The sequence below is a fragment of the Sus scrofa genome, chromosome 1 (genome assembly GCF_054392235.1).
Source record: "Sus scrofa isolate SSC_HxYL_T2T_F1_AM1 chromosome 1, Sscrofa_HxYL_maternal_Yorkshire_Landrace_v2.0, whole genome shotgun sequence".
In the NCBI taxonomy this organism is placed as follows: domain Eukaryota; kingdom Metazoa; phylum Chordata; class Mammalia; order Artiodactyla; family Suidae; genus Sus; species Sus scrofa.
Window position 1 is genome coordinate 189,337,703 of NC_139383.1, and position 12,758 is coordinate 189,350,460.

Sequence of the window (12,758 nt, forward strand, 5' to 3'; positions counted from 1 at the left end):
AGGGTGCTGAAATGACTAACAAAATGATTTTTTTATCCAAATACAATTCATAGTACGTACTAATTACAAACATCATCTTTGCCCCAGACGTTTTATTTTCCTTATCCTTGGATTCCAATATTATTCTTGCTCTCTTACTCTCTCAATTTTGTTTTTAGTTTAACTTAAGAAGACTTTAAGATGACATAGATATCATACAAAATGTTCCTTGTAATTTTATCTGAAGTCAAATCTACCCTTATAGGACTGTGATGAGACAAATGTATTAGTGCAGAGTTCACAATTTCTTTATTAATATATCTCATAGGGCCAATAATTCCATAGTGTTCACATGTCAATTAACCCTAAGTGTTACCATGCAACAATCTGTTTAGCACCTACCCTATCTGGATTTGTGGCAGCTTTTATTCTTGAAAATAAATTGAAATAGTATGAAAGCAAGAACAGCAGAAAGATGGAGGAGGTAATTGAAAAAGGGAGGGAAACAATCAGGTTGCTCTCAACTGATTGACTGTTATTCTCAACCGATTTACTGTTTTTCTGAAATGTCCTTCAGCACGGCAGATTTATAAGAGTAGGGTATTTACTACTTCAATATTGGTACATATGTATGGTAATATTTTTCTAGTAAAATATTTTCTAATTTGCAATCTACATTTAAGAACATAGGGATGACAAATATTTTAAAAATCTGCCAACATTTGTGTAAGTGATTATAAAAGGCTATCAAATCTTTATTAACACCACTAAGCAATTACTAAGTATCCTGTTTTAGGCAGTCAATGAATAATTGTATATGTGCGTTTGTGTGTATTCTTTTGAAAAGAGACCTATCTGTTAATTAATGTAGTAATTCATTCAATATAGAGAGAAAAGACTCTGACTCTAGTTTTCATGATATGTTATAATCATTGAAAATAATTCCCCAGAAAATGTTATTTTAGGCCTATACTTACCTATACTTTACTTTCTGTATGTATGGTGATAGATTTAGAAATACTTTTATCTCCAATATTGGAAAAATTTTAAAATCATTATTAAATTCTAACATATTAGACATTTCAAACTGTTCAAATTATGAGACTATTTAGTTGAATGCATATATTTAAGTTGTCTACTTAAATGTTGAATATAGATATAAATTTGTTTATTTTGTGAAACAAAAATATGATAGAAAATGGAGTTCCAATTGTGGCTTAGCAGTTAGTTAATGGTTAACCCTATCCCACTGTTTGTGGGATTGTAAATTGGTGCAACCACTGTAGAAAACAGAATGGACATTCCTCAGAAAACTAAATGTAGAACTAGCATTTGATCCAGCAATCCCATGCCTGGGCATCTCTCTAGAGAAAACCAGGACTCGAAAAGACACCTGTACTCCAATGTTCATTGCAGCACTATTTGCAATAGTCAAGACACGGAAACAACCTAAATGCCCATTGAAAGAGGAGTGGATCAGAAGATGTGGTACATATCCACAATGGAATATTACTCAGCCATTACAAGGAATGAAATACTGGCATTTTTAGCAACATGGATGGACCTAGAAATTATCATGCTAAGTGAAGTCAGTCAGACAATGAGACACCAACATCAAATGTTATCACTGACATCTGGAGTCTGAAGAAAGGACACAATGAACTTCTTTGCAGGACAGATACTGACTCATGGGCTTTGAAAAACATATGGTTTCCAAAGGAGACTGTTTGGGTGGGTGGGGGGATGTGCTGGGGTTGTGGGATGGAAAGCCTATATAATTGGATTGTGATGATCATTGTATAACTATAAATTTAATAAATTCATTGAGCAATAAGAGTACAGCAATACTAAGCCCATTGAAAAATAAATCCTTAAAAGGCTTCTCAAAATTAAAAAAAAAAAAAAGTAGTAAGAATTAGGATGGTGGAGACCACAATTGGAATGCAAACACTTAAATATGCCAGCATACAGACCTAAATCTGAAGATGTTAAAAATAAAAAGCCATCAAAATTATACAATGTTGTGAAGGAAAGTAAGAAAATATAGATTCCTTTTTATTTTAATGATGTGTTTGAGCCTATATGACTATCAGGCTAAAGCAAGTAGATATACGAAGTGGTTAACATACTTAAAAAACAGGGCAACCACAAATCAAATCTGAACATTACATTCTCAAAAACAGAAATGTACTCAAGCAGAAAATAAATGGAAACCATCCAACCAAAAAAGAAAGAAAAGAAAAACATAAAATCACCTGAAAAACAAGGTTTACAATGACAATATATTCATATCTATCAATAATCACATTAAATGCCAATGGACTGAATGCTCCAATCAAAAGACACAGAGTGACAGATTGGATAAAAAAGCAAATACCTTCAATTTGCTGTCCACAAGAAATTTACCTTAGGGCAAAGGACACATTATAGATTGAAAGTGAGGGGATGGGAAAAGATATTTCATGCCAATGGACAAGACAGGAAAGCAGCAGTTTAAATACTCATATCATATAAAATAGACTTTAAAACAAAGGCCATTAAGAAAGACAAGGGCATTATTTAATGGTTAAAGGATACATTCAAGAAGAGGTTTTTACAATCATCAATATATATGCCCCTAATACAAGAGCACCTAGATACCTAAAACAAATACTAACAGACATAAAAGGAGAAATTGATGAGAATACAATAATAGTAGGAGACTTTAATACCCCACTCACATCAATGGAAAGATCCTCTAGATAGAAAATTAATAAAGCAACAGATATCCTAAATGATACAATAGAAAATTTAGACTTAATTGACATTTTCAGGACAATACAACCAAAAATACCAGAAAATACATTCTTAAGTGCACACGGAACATTCTCAAGAATTGATCACATACTGGGGCACAAAGCTAACCTCCACAATTTAATGGTATAGAAATTATTTCAAGTATCTTCTCTAACAACAATGGCATGTAATTAGAAATCAACCACAGGAAAAGAAATGAGAAAAAAACTTACTACATGGATACTAAACAACATCCTACTAAAAAATCCATGGGTCAATGAGGAAATGAAAAAGGAAATTTAAAAAAATACCTCTAAAAATTAAAAAAAATGAAGACATAACCACTCAAAATATATGGGATGCTGCAAAAGCAGTGCTCAGAAGGAAATTCATAGCAATACAGACCTTTCTCAGCAAAGAAGAAAAATCTCAAATTGACAACTTAACCCACCAGCTAAATGAATTAGAAAAAGAACAAACAAACCTAAAGTCAGCTTAAGGAAGGAAATCATAATGATCAGAGACAAAAATCAATAAAATAGAGATTCAAAAATGATAGAAAAAATCAATCAAACCAAGAGCTGCTTCTTTGAAAAGGTAAAATTAACAAACCTCTGGCTAGAGTCACCAAGAAGAGGAGATAAAAAACCTAAATAAACAAAATAAGAAATGAAAAAGAAGTCACAACAGACACTACAGAAATACAAAAAAACCATGAGAGAATTTTATGAACAATTGTATGCCAAAAAATTTGACAACCTAGAAGAAATGGACAACTTTCTAGACACTTACAACCTGCCAAAACAAAATCAAGAAGAAATAGAGTGACTGATCAGACTAATCACTAGTATTGATATTGAATATGTCATAAAAACATTCCCTACAAATAAAAGTCCAGGACCAGATGACTTCACCAGCAAATTCTACCAAACATACAAAGAAGAACTTACAGCCATCCTCCTTAAAATTTTCCAAAAGGTTGAATAAGAAGGAACACTCCCAAAGATAATGGGAGTGATTAGGGTGATAATGCCACCATCACCCTAATTCCAAACAAAGATACCACCAAACCAGACAAAGATACCACCAGAAAAGATGATATCTTTGATGAATACAGATGCAAATATTCTCAACAAAACTTTAGCTAACCAAATCCAACAACATAAAAAAAAATCATACACCATAATCAAGTAGGATTCAGCCCAGGTGCAAAAGGATGGTTGAACATATGCAAATCAATCAACATCATGCACTACATTAAAAAAAGAAAAGTCAAAACCACATGATCATCTCAATAGATGCAGAAAAAGCATTTTACAAAGTCCAACATCCCTTCCTGATCCAAATTCTTATCAAACTGGCTATAGAGGGAACATAACATAATCAAAGCCATTTATGACAAACCCACAGCAAATATAATACTCAATGGAGAAAAGCTGAAAGCCTGTCCACTAAAATCTGGAACAAGATAAGATGGAAAAAGATGTCCACTCTCACCATGGTTATTCAACACAGTACTGGAAGTCCTAGCCACAGCAATCAGACAAACAAAAGAAATAAAAGGCATCCAAATAGGAAGAGAAGAGGTAAAACTGTCATTGTATACAGATGATATAATACTATATATAGAAAATCCAAAGGACACAACCCCAAAACTACTTGAACTGATCAACAAATTCAGCAAAGTAGCAGGATATAAGGTTAACATTGAGAAAGCAGTCACGTTTCTGTTTACTAACAAATATTAGAAAAGTCATAAAAAATGCAATACCTTTTAAAATTGAAACCCAAAAATTAAATACCTGGGAATAAACCTGATCAAGGAGGTGAAGTACTTATATACTGAGAACTCTAAAACATTAGTCAAGGAAATTAAAGAGGATTTAAAGAAATGGAAAGATATTCCATGTTCCTGGGTTGGAATAAAACAGTATTGTAAAAATGACCATACTACCCAAAGCAATCTACAGATTCAATGCAGTCCCTATCAAATTACCCATGATATTTTTCACAGAACTAGAACAAACAATCCAAAAATTTATATGGAACCACAAAGACAAAGAATTGCCAAAGTAGTCCTGAGAAACAAAAACCAAGCAGGAGGCATAACTCTCCCAGACTTAAGACAATATTACAAAGTCACAGTCATCAAGACAATGTGGTACTGTTAACAAAGCAGATACATAGACCAATGGAACAGAGTAGAGAACACAGAAATAAACCCCGAACCTATGGTCCATTAATCTTTGACAAAGGTGGCAAGAAGATAAAATGGGAAAAAGACAGTCTTTTCAGCAAGGGGTGTTGGGAAGTCTGGATAACTGCAAACAAATCAATGAAACTGGAACACACCCTCATACCATGCACAAAAGTAAACTAAAAATGGCTTAAAGACTTAAATAGAAGACAAGACACTGTCAAACTCCTGGAAGAGACCATAGGCAAAACATTCTCTGAAATCCACCTTGCAAATGTTTTCTCAGGTCAGTCTCTCAAAGCAACAGAAATTAAAGCAAAAAAAAAAACAAAACAAAAAAACAAAAAAAACAAAAAACCAAAAACAATGGGGCCTAATCAAACTGAAAAGCTTTTGTACAGTAAAGGAAACCATAAAAAAACACAAAAAGACAATTTACAGAATGGGAGAAAATAGTATCAAATGATTCAACTGACAAGGTCTTAAACAACTCAAGAGCAAAAAAGCCAACAACCCAATGGAAAAATGGACAAAAGACCTGAATAGACATTTTTCCCAGGAAGATAAACAGATGGCCAATGAGCACATGAAAAAATGCTCAACATTCCTGATTAGTAGAGTAATGCAAATCAAAACTACCAGGAAATACCACCTCATACAAGTCAGAATGGCCATCATTAATAAGTCCACAAATAACAAATGCTAAGGGGGTGTGGAGGAAAGGGCACTGTCCTGCACTGTTGGTGGGAATGTAAGTTGGTGCAACCACTATGGAAAACTGTATGGAGGTACCTTAGAAAACTATACATAGATCTACCATATGATCCAGCAATCCCACTCTTGGGCATATATCCAGACAAAACTTTTTTTGAAAAAGACACATGCACCCATATTTTCATTGCAGCACTATTCATAATAGCCAAGCCTTGGAAACAACCCAAATGTCCATCAATAGATAAATGATTAAGAAGATGTGGTATATGTACACAGTAGAATACTCCTCAGCCATTAAAAAAACACAAAATAATGCCATTTGCAGCAACATGGATGGAACTAGAGATTCTCATACTGAGTGAAGTAAGTCAGAAAGAGAAAGACAAATACCATATGATATCACTTATATCTGGAATCTAATATACAGCACAAATGAACCTTTCCACAGTGAAAAAAAATCTTGGAGAATATGCTTGTGGTTGCTAAGGGCCAGGGGGAAGGAGTGGGATAGATTGGGAACTTGGGGTTAATATATGCAGACTATTGCCTTTGGAATGAATAAGAGATCCTGCTGTGTTGTACTGGGAACTATTTCTAGTCACTTATGATGGAGCATGATAATGTGAGAAAAAAGAATCTGTACATGTATGCGTAACTGGGTCACCACACCACCACACCATGCGTAGAAAATTGAAAGAACACTGTAAACCAGGTATAATGAAAGAAATAAAAATCACTATATAAAACAAACAATCAAAAAACCCACAAAAACCTCAGGGTACCTTCTAGTCTGATGCTTTTCCATATTTAGGACTCCCTTTTCCAGGCTTCAGTTAAATTAAATATCCTTAATTTTTTGCTCTAATGTTCACAGACTATGCAGAAAATATTTTCCCGAGAGTTAACCCAAATCATTGTGATTTTCAAACTTACTAAGGTTTAGTACTTGTTTACAGAAAAATTTTGAAATATAATTTCAATATAGTAAAATACCAAATCTTAAGTTTATAATTTGAGTTTTAATGAATTTATACACCCATGTAACACACAGCCCTATCAAAATTAACATCACTCTACAAATTTTCCTTGTGTCCAACTAAGACATACATCCTTTCCTAAAGAATCTAATCACTCCAGGCTAATATTTTCATAGATTCATCTTGAATGTTCTAGAATTTCATATAAATGGACTACTAGAGTATTCATGCTTTTATTTCTGGCTTCTTTTGCTGTGCTTAATGTTTTTGAGATTATCCATGTTGTTGCATGTATTGTATTGCTGAATAATAGCCACTGTATGACAATACCTCCATTGTTATGAATATATTTCAATTTCTTTACATTCCCATTTATGGGCATTCAGTTTGGTTGCAGTTACTAGATAATTTTTGCTCTCAATATAAGGGTATGTTTATCTTATTTTTAATATTTTTGCCTTTCTTGTGTGGCAAAGTGAAATACCATGTTTTCAATTTGCATTTCTCTGATACCTAATAATTACAAGACTTATGATATGCTTTATTGGTCATTCAAATATTATCTTTTGTGAAATATCCTTTATTTTTTAATTGCCTGGTTGTTTTTTTCTTATTGAGATGGAGGAGGTTTTACTGTAAGTTACTCAAGTATTTTCCATATATATGTGTTCTAAATGCCTTATTCCAGTCTTAGGCTTGCATATTTATTTTCTTAATGATGTGTTTTATTAAGCAGTAGTTTTTAATTTTGAAGATGTCTAATTTACATTTTTAAAATTATATGGCTAATGCTGTCTATGTCCTGTGTAAAAACTTCTGTCTAGATTATAAGGATGACCTCTAATTTTCTTCTTTTACATTTTACATTTTTGGCTTTGTGTGTCAAAGTCTTTTAACTTTTATGTATGTTGTGACATTTTGCCATTTATGTTTTAATGCCACTGTTAATATGTTTAGATTTATATCTATCACTTCACAAATTGTTTATTTGTCTCTTTTCGTTAATGTTCTGTTCTTTACACCTTTTTGACTTAATTATGTATCTTTTATTATATGTTTTAATTCCTCTGTTGTATCTTTACCTATAGTTATTTACATTATGTTTTATGATTTCTGCAGTTATTAAAGTATACTTAATTCATTATAGTTTACTTACAACACTTACAACTTCCATTATATTACTATGTGTAACATCTAAGAAACTTCAATAGGATTTATCTTCCATCTTTTGTGCTATTGTAGTCAACATCACATCTCCACAAATTACAAAATCTACAATAAATTTCAGTTCTTGATTTAAATTTATTTTAACACAATTACGAAAAATATTTTATGTTAGCTACCTTCATAACAATTCAGATTCTTCCATTCCTTCCTATAAACCCAAGTTTTATCCTATATTTCATTTTGAAGCATTTTTTTTTAGGCTGTAGGATTTTGGATATACTTGTTCTTTGAGCACAGGTTTCATTGTCTATTTCTTCTCATTAGTCCTACATTTATATCGTTATTTGCCTCTAGTTCCTTTCTCTAGAATGGATAGTAATCTTCTCTTCATTTTTAGTTTTCAGCAACTGTAGCTGCCTCATATCTTCACCAATACTTAAGTCTTTTAAATTTAACTTCTTTTATTTGAGGTATAAACTCGACTATATTTTTGTAGTTTTCATTTGCACTGCTCTGCTGGTCAGTGAAATTAAGAATATTTCCTATGCTTACTGACCATTTTAGTTATCTCATTTTTAAAGCATTCATATACTTTTTTGCCCATAATTTAAAATCAGGTGGACTCTCATTTTGTTATTGATTTGTGAGAGTTAATTTACGTATCCTACATAAAAGGCCTTTGTCAGATTACATAAATCGTGTATATATTTAGTCTTTGGCTTGCCCTTTTGCTCTTTTAAAGTTGTCTTTCAATATTTTGTTTCATTTTTGTTGTGTTTAATTCTCCATATAATTTAACCCCTGAAGATTATTACTGTCGTTTGATCAGTATTTACTCACATATTTATGTTTTGTTTTAATCTTCTTTCTTGTATTTCAATGCTTTCATCAGGAATCATCTTTTCATCTGCTCAAAGAACTTCTTTAGAAACTTCTTTCAGAGTGTATCTTCTGGTAATGAGTTTGCTCAGTTTTGTTTCTCTGTTTTTCTATTATTCTTTCATCTGCGTGTTATTATTATTATGATTATTTAATTCCAGTTTGGCTATGATCACATTATTTGTTCTGTTATTTAGCATTTATTAAACATGTTTATATGTAATATTATTTTGAAATGTAATGGATAAGAAATATAGTATCATTTTTCCCATTATGGCTCAGCAGGTTAAGTACTGGACATGGTGAGTTAAGGATCTGGCATTGCCCTCACCTGTGACATAGGTCGCAGATGCAGCTTGGATCCGCTGTGGCATAGGCTGGCAGCTGCAGCTGCAATTGAACCCCTAGCTTGGGAACTTCCATATGAAACAGGTGTGATCATAAAAATTTTTAAATATTATTTTATGTTCTAGAAAACAAAATTATACTGTTTCTTAAAATTATTATATTTTGCTATAATTTGTATTTGTTGCTGTTTGGTCATAAGCTTAAGTCAACAAAAATGACAATCTGAAAATAACGAATGTTCATTCACTATAGATATATAGTGTACCTTGAATAATAACATTCCAGAGTCCATGTTTCTGCTTTTGATTACATCAAAGTAAATTACTGCCTTTCTGTACTTAGAGTAAGGCAGAAAGTGTCAGAACCTGTTTCTAAAAGAAATTGAATGACTGAAGTAAATATCCTAGATTTCAAAGAGTTGAAGTAGCCTAGTTTAGTTAATGCTTCACATGGAAGCATATTGTAGAATTTTACCCTAATTTGCAAACCAAAGTATACACATTCTTTTTTTTATAGTGAGGGGAGGAGTTCATTTTAAAATGTCATTGTAATGACTTTTTAGAAAGAAATATTGAGATTGATTCATTAAATGGATTAATGGTACATAAAATCTATTGAATAACTGATTAAATATTGCCTCAGAGAATCTCTCAATTTCAGCTTAATAAGTTTTGGTGACTTCATATTTCAGATCAAATTTTGCTTTTTAAGTGAATTCATCACATAACTTTGAACTCATTAGATTTTTTACTATATGTCAGAACTTAGACAAAAATTGTCAAATGGTAAGTGAAACAGATTCCCAGCAATTCTTCAAGGTATGAAGAAACCACCAGGAAATAAAATTGCAGCTTGAGATTCACTCTAGTTTTTATCTCAAATCTGTGTGTACTCTGAACTAAGTTTGCTTAAAATAATTATTAAATCAAATTTAATACAAGAATGTGCCTGGTGAGTAGAAATTTTGGAAAAATAAATGCACTGTGAGAGCTATTTAGATTTCCTTTCTGCTCTATTCGAACAAAAGTGTATGGTAGCTGAAGACCTGAAATTATCTATCCTTACTAATGCTAAAGAAAGAAAGAAATGTGAAAGGGATGCGACTCTTTCAAGCAAGTCCATGGAGAAATTGTGTTAGTTTTTCAAGGTCACTGAAGTAAATAAGAAACAAATACAATCACCTCCCAATTATAAGGATTCTCTAGGGAAATAGATAAATGAAATTGAAATTTTCAATTCAGGTATTAGTTTCACCTGTTGATCACCAAGGCGATTGCCAACAGGAATTTGAGCTGACAATTGTTTTTCAGTCCCTTTAATGTTTTCTTACCTTTGGGTGGAAATTGTAGCAAGAGAACTGGAAGATCTAAATAACCACAACAAATTAGATAACTGAAAGAGAAAGCCTGCACTCTGCTTTTACCAGCTCAGTGATGTAGAAACAAGTACAAAGAAAGTAAGTAGTTTCCAACAGTCACATTGTTAATGGGAAATCCAGGACTACTATCCAGTTTCTTTAGGATTTCTAAAATAATACTTTCCTTCCTCTGGTATGTGTTTCTATTGGGGTTAGTAGTAAAGGCATGAATAAGTATAGGTTTCATTATGAGAACATGGAGTATATTCAAATAAAAGATTAACATGAACCAATACACATGTGTGTGTGCTTGTGTATCTTTTATATTTAAACGTGATCTCAAAGGAGTTTCACTGCACTTGAAGAGAAATTAGCAGTGACAACTCAAGAAAAGAATTGATAGATTATGTTGCAGAAGACTTGACAGAGGAGAAAAAGGCAATTGCTGGATGAAATCACTGCTCTGGTGAGGAGAAAGTGAAAACCATTAAACTCAGGCTCATCAGTAGTGGACAGATAACTGGTCACTAAGAAGAGAAAGAATAACACAAAAAGAAGGGAGAATAGAATTTTAAAATACCTAGTTTGAAAATACTAGGAATAGGTAATTTCAGTGTGTACTGATTTTAAGGAAATAATGAAATGATATCATCAAACTGAGAAAATTCTTTTTTCTAACAGAAGTATTTTAGTATGGCTTAGTTCCAGGATAATGAGGTCCATTTATCTAGATTTTGAGAACACATTAAAGGTTTTATTTTTTTTTTTTTTTTTTTTTTTTTTTTTTACTTTTTTGAGTTTAGATTATGTAGACTATCTTGGAGAGGTATGTAGGTATTTATCCTGCAAATTCAAACTTTTTCTCTTTGACTATCACTATTTAGGTTCTTTCATTGTTAGAAGATCCTATAATATATCTGAAAGATCAACACACCTAAACTCTGATTTTTAATAGTTTACACATTTCGTCTTAATAAAAATGTATTTTATTCTAGGTCATTTTATTAAATGATTAGTTGAAGCTTTTGGTTAAGAAATATCTAGGCCAACATTTTTATAAATATCACTATTTTACAACCTATTTTTATGAGCCTGGGCAATAACTTTTTTCTGTCATTATTGGTTATGTTAAAACTAGTTCATTGTTTTTCCATTATATTTATCATGTTATCCATATTATTTTAAAAATGTGCAGGAAAAGAATCATGCCTTAAATTAGAGACATATACTTTAGCTAAAAAAATCAGCAAAAATACATCAGGTGCTTATGAAAAACTGTTAATATAACTAATTATCAGTAACAGAATTAATACGGTAAGAAAATTTTTGCAAGAGTAGTTTAGTATTTTCATGACAGCAATTCTAAATAATTTTGCTTAGAGTTTTTTGAATTTAGTTATTATCACTTCATTGGGAAAATAAAAGTCAAAGAATATTATATAGCTAGAAAAAGTAAATTCTTAGGTATATATTTATATAAAATTCACAGATATATTTACAACTTCCAAAAAGCCAGATGGCTTGTATTTTCTATGGTCATTGAAATTATCAAGGGGAAAAAATAGAATCTTATACAAAGAACTTTTCAGTCTGTCAATATATTTTTTTTACATAATGATTTAATTTTGCCACATGAAAAGGGAAGATATAAAGAATGAGAATGATAAATAGAAGGAGTTGTGCTTAAAATTAGAGATATGCAAATGAATTTTAAGCCAAATTAATATTAATAAAATCTCTTTTATTAATTTTACCCAAAACCAAGTATTTCATTAAAAAACCTACATGTGAAAATGAGCCTGATATCAGATATTTTTCATCTGTAGCAAAAATTTATCTGCCAAGACAATAAAATGGAAGTATCAATATGGTTGTTTGAGGAATTAATCAAGAAATGCTTCAATCTGTGGATGAACCAAAGTAAGAATGCATTATCACTCCATTATAATTATAGTCTTTGTTGTCCCAAAATAATAATCTTCTAGGCAACCAAGTGTGGATTTGATGTGTTAGAGAAGTAAAATGCTGAAAACTTTCACCTAATCACTCAACAACTCTTTATTAAAAAGTACAATTTGCTAGGCATTGAAATAGATGTTAAAAAACAAAGAAAAATATGCCTAAGGTGTAGATGTTGTTCAGAATTTAGTTGTAATCCCTTGGGAATGATTATTGAGTATAACTATGCTGTAATTTAACAAGATATTAAAGAGTAACCCTAGGCACCAATATGTGGCTTGGATTTCAGTGTGTGTAAAAGTAATTAGGTATCAAAAAAAAGCCTGACTTTGGTTTTCCAACCAAACACTGGATCCTTCATGACTATTAACTTCCTAAGACTTTAAAACAGTTTTAAATAAAAATT

At 31.5% G+C, this 12,758-nt stretch overlaps 1 long non-coding RNA gene across 5 annotated transcripts in view; it reads left to right on the forward strand.

Moving 5' to 3' along the window:
* Nucleotides 1-12,758, forward strand: part of LOC146406913 (uncharacterized) — a 709,993-nt gene that overhangs the window by 471,142 nt on the left and 226,093 nt on the right. The window lies entirely within an intron of this gene.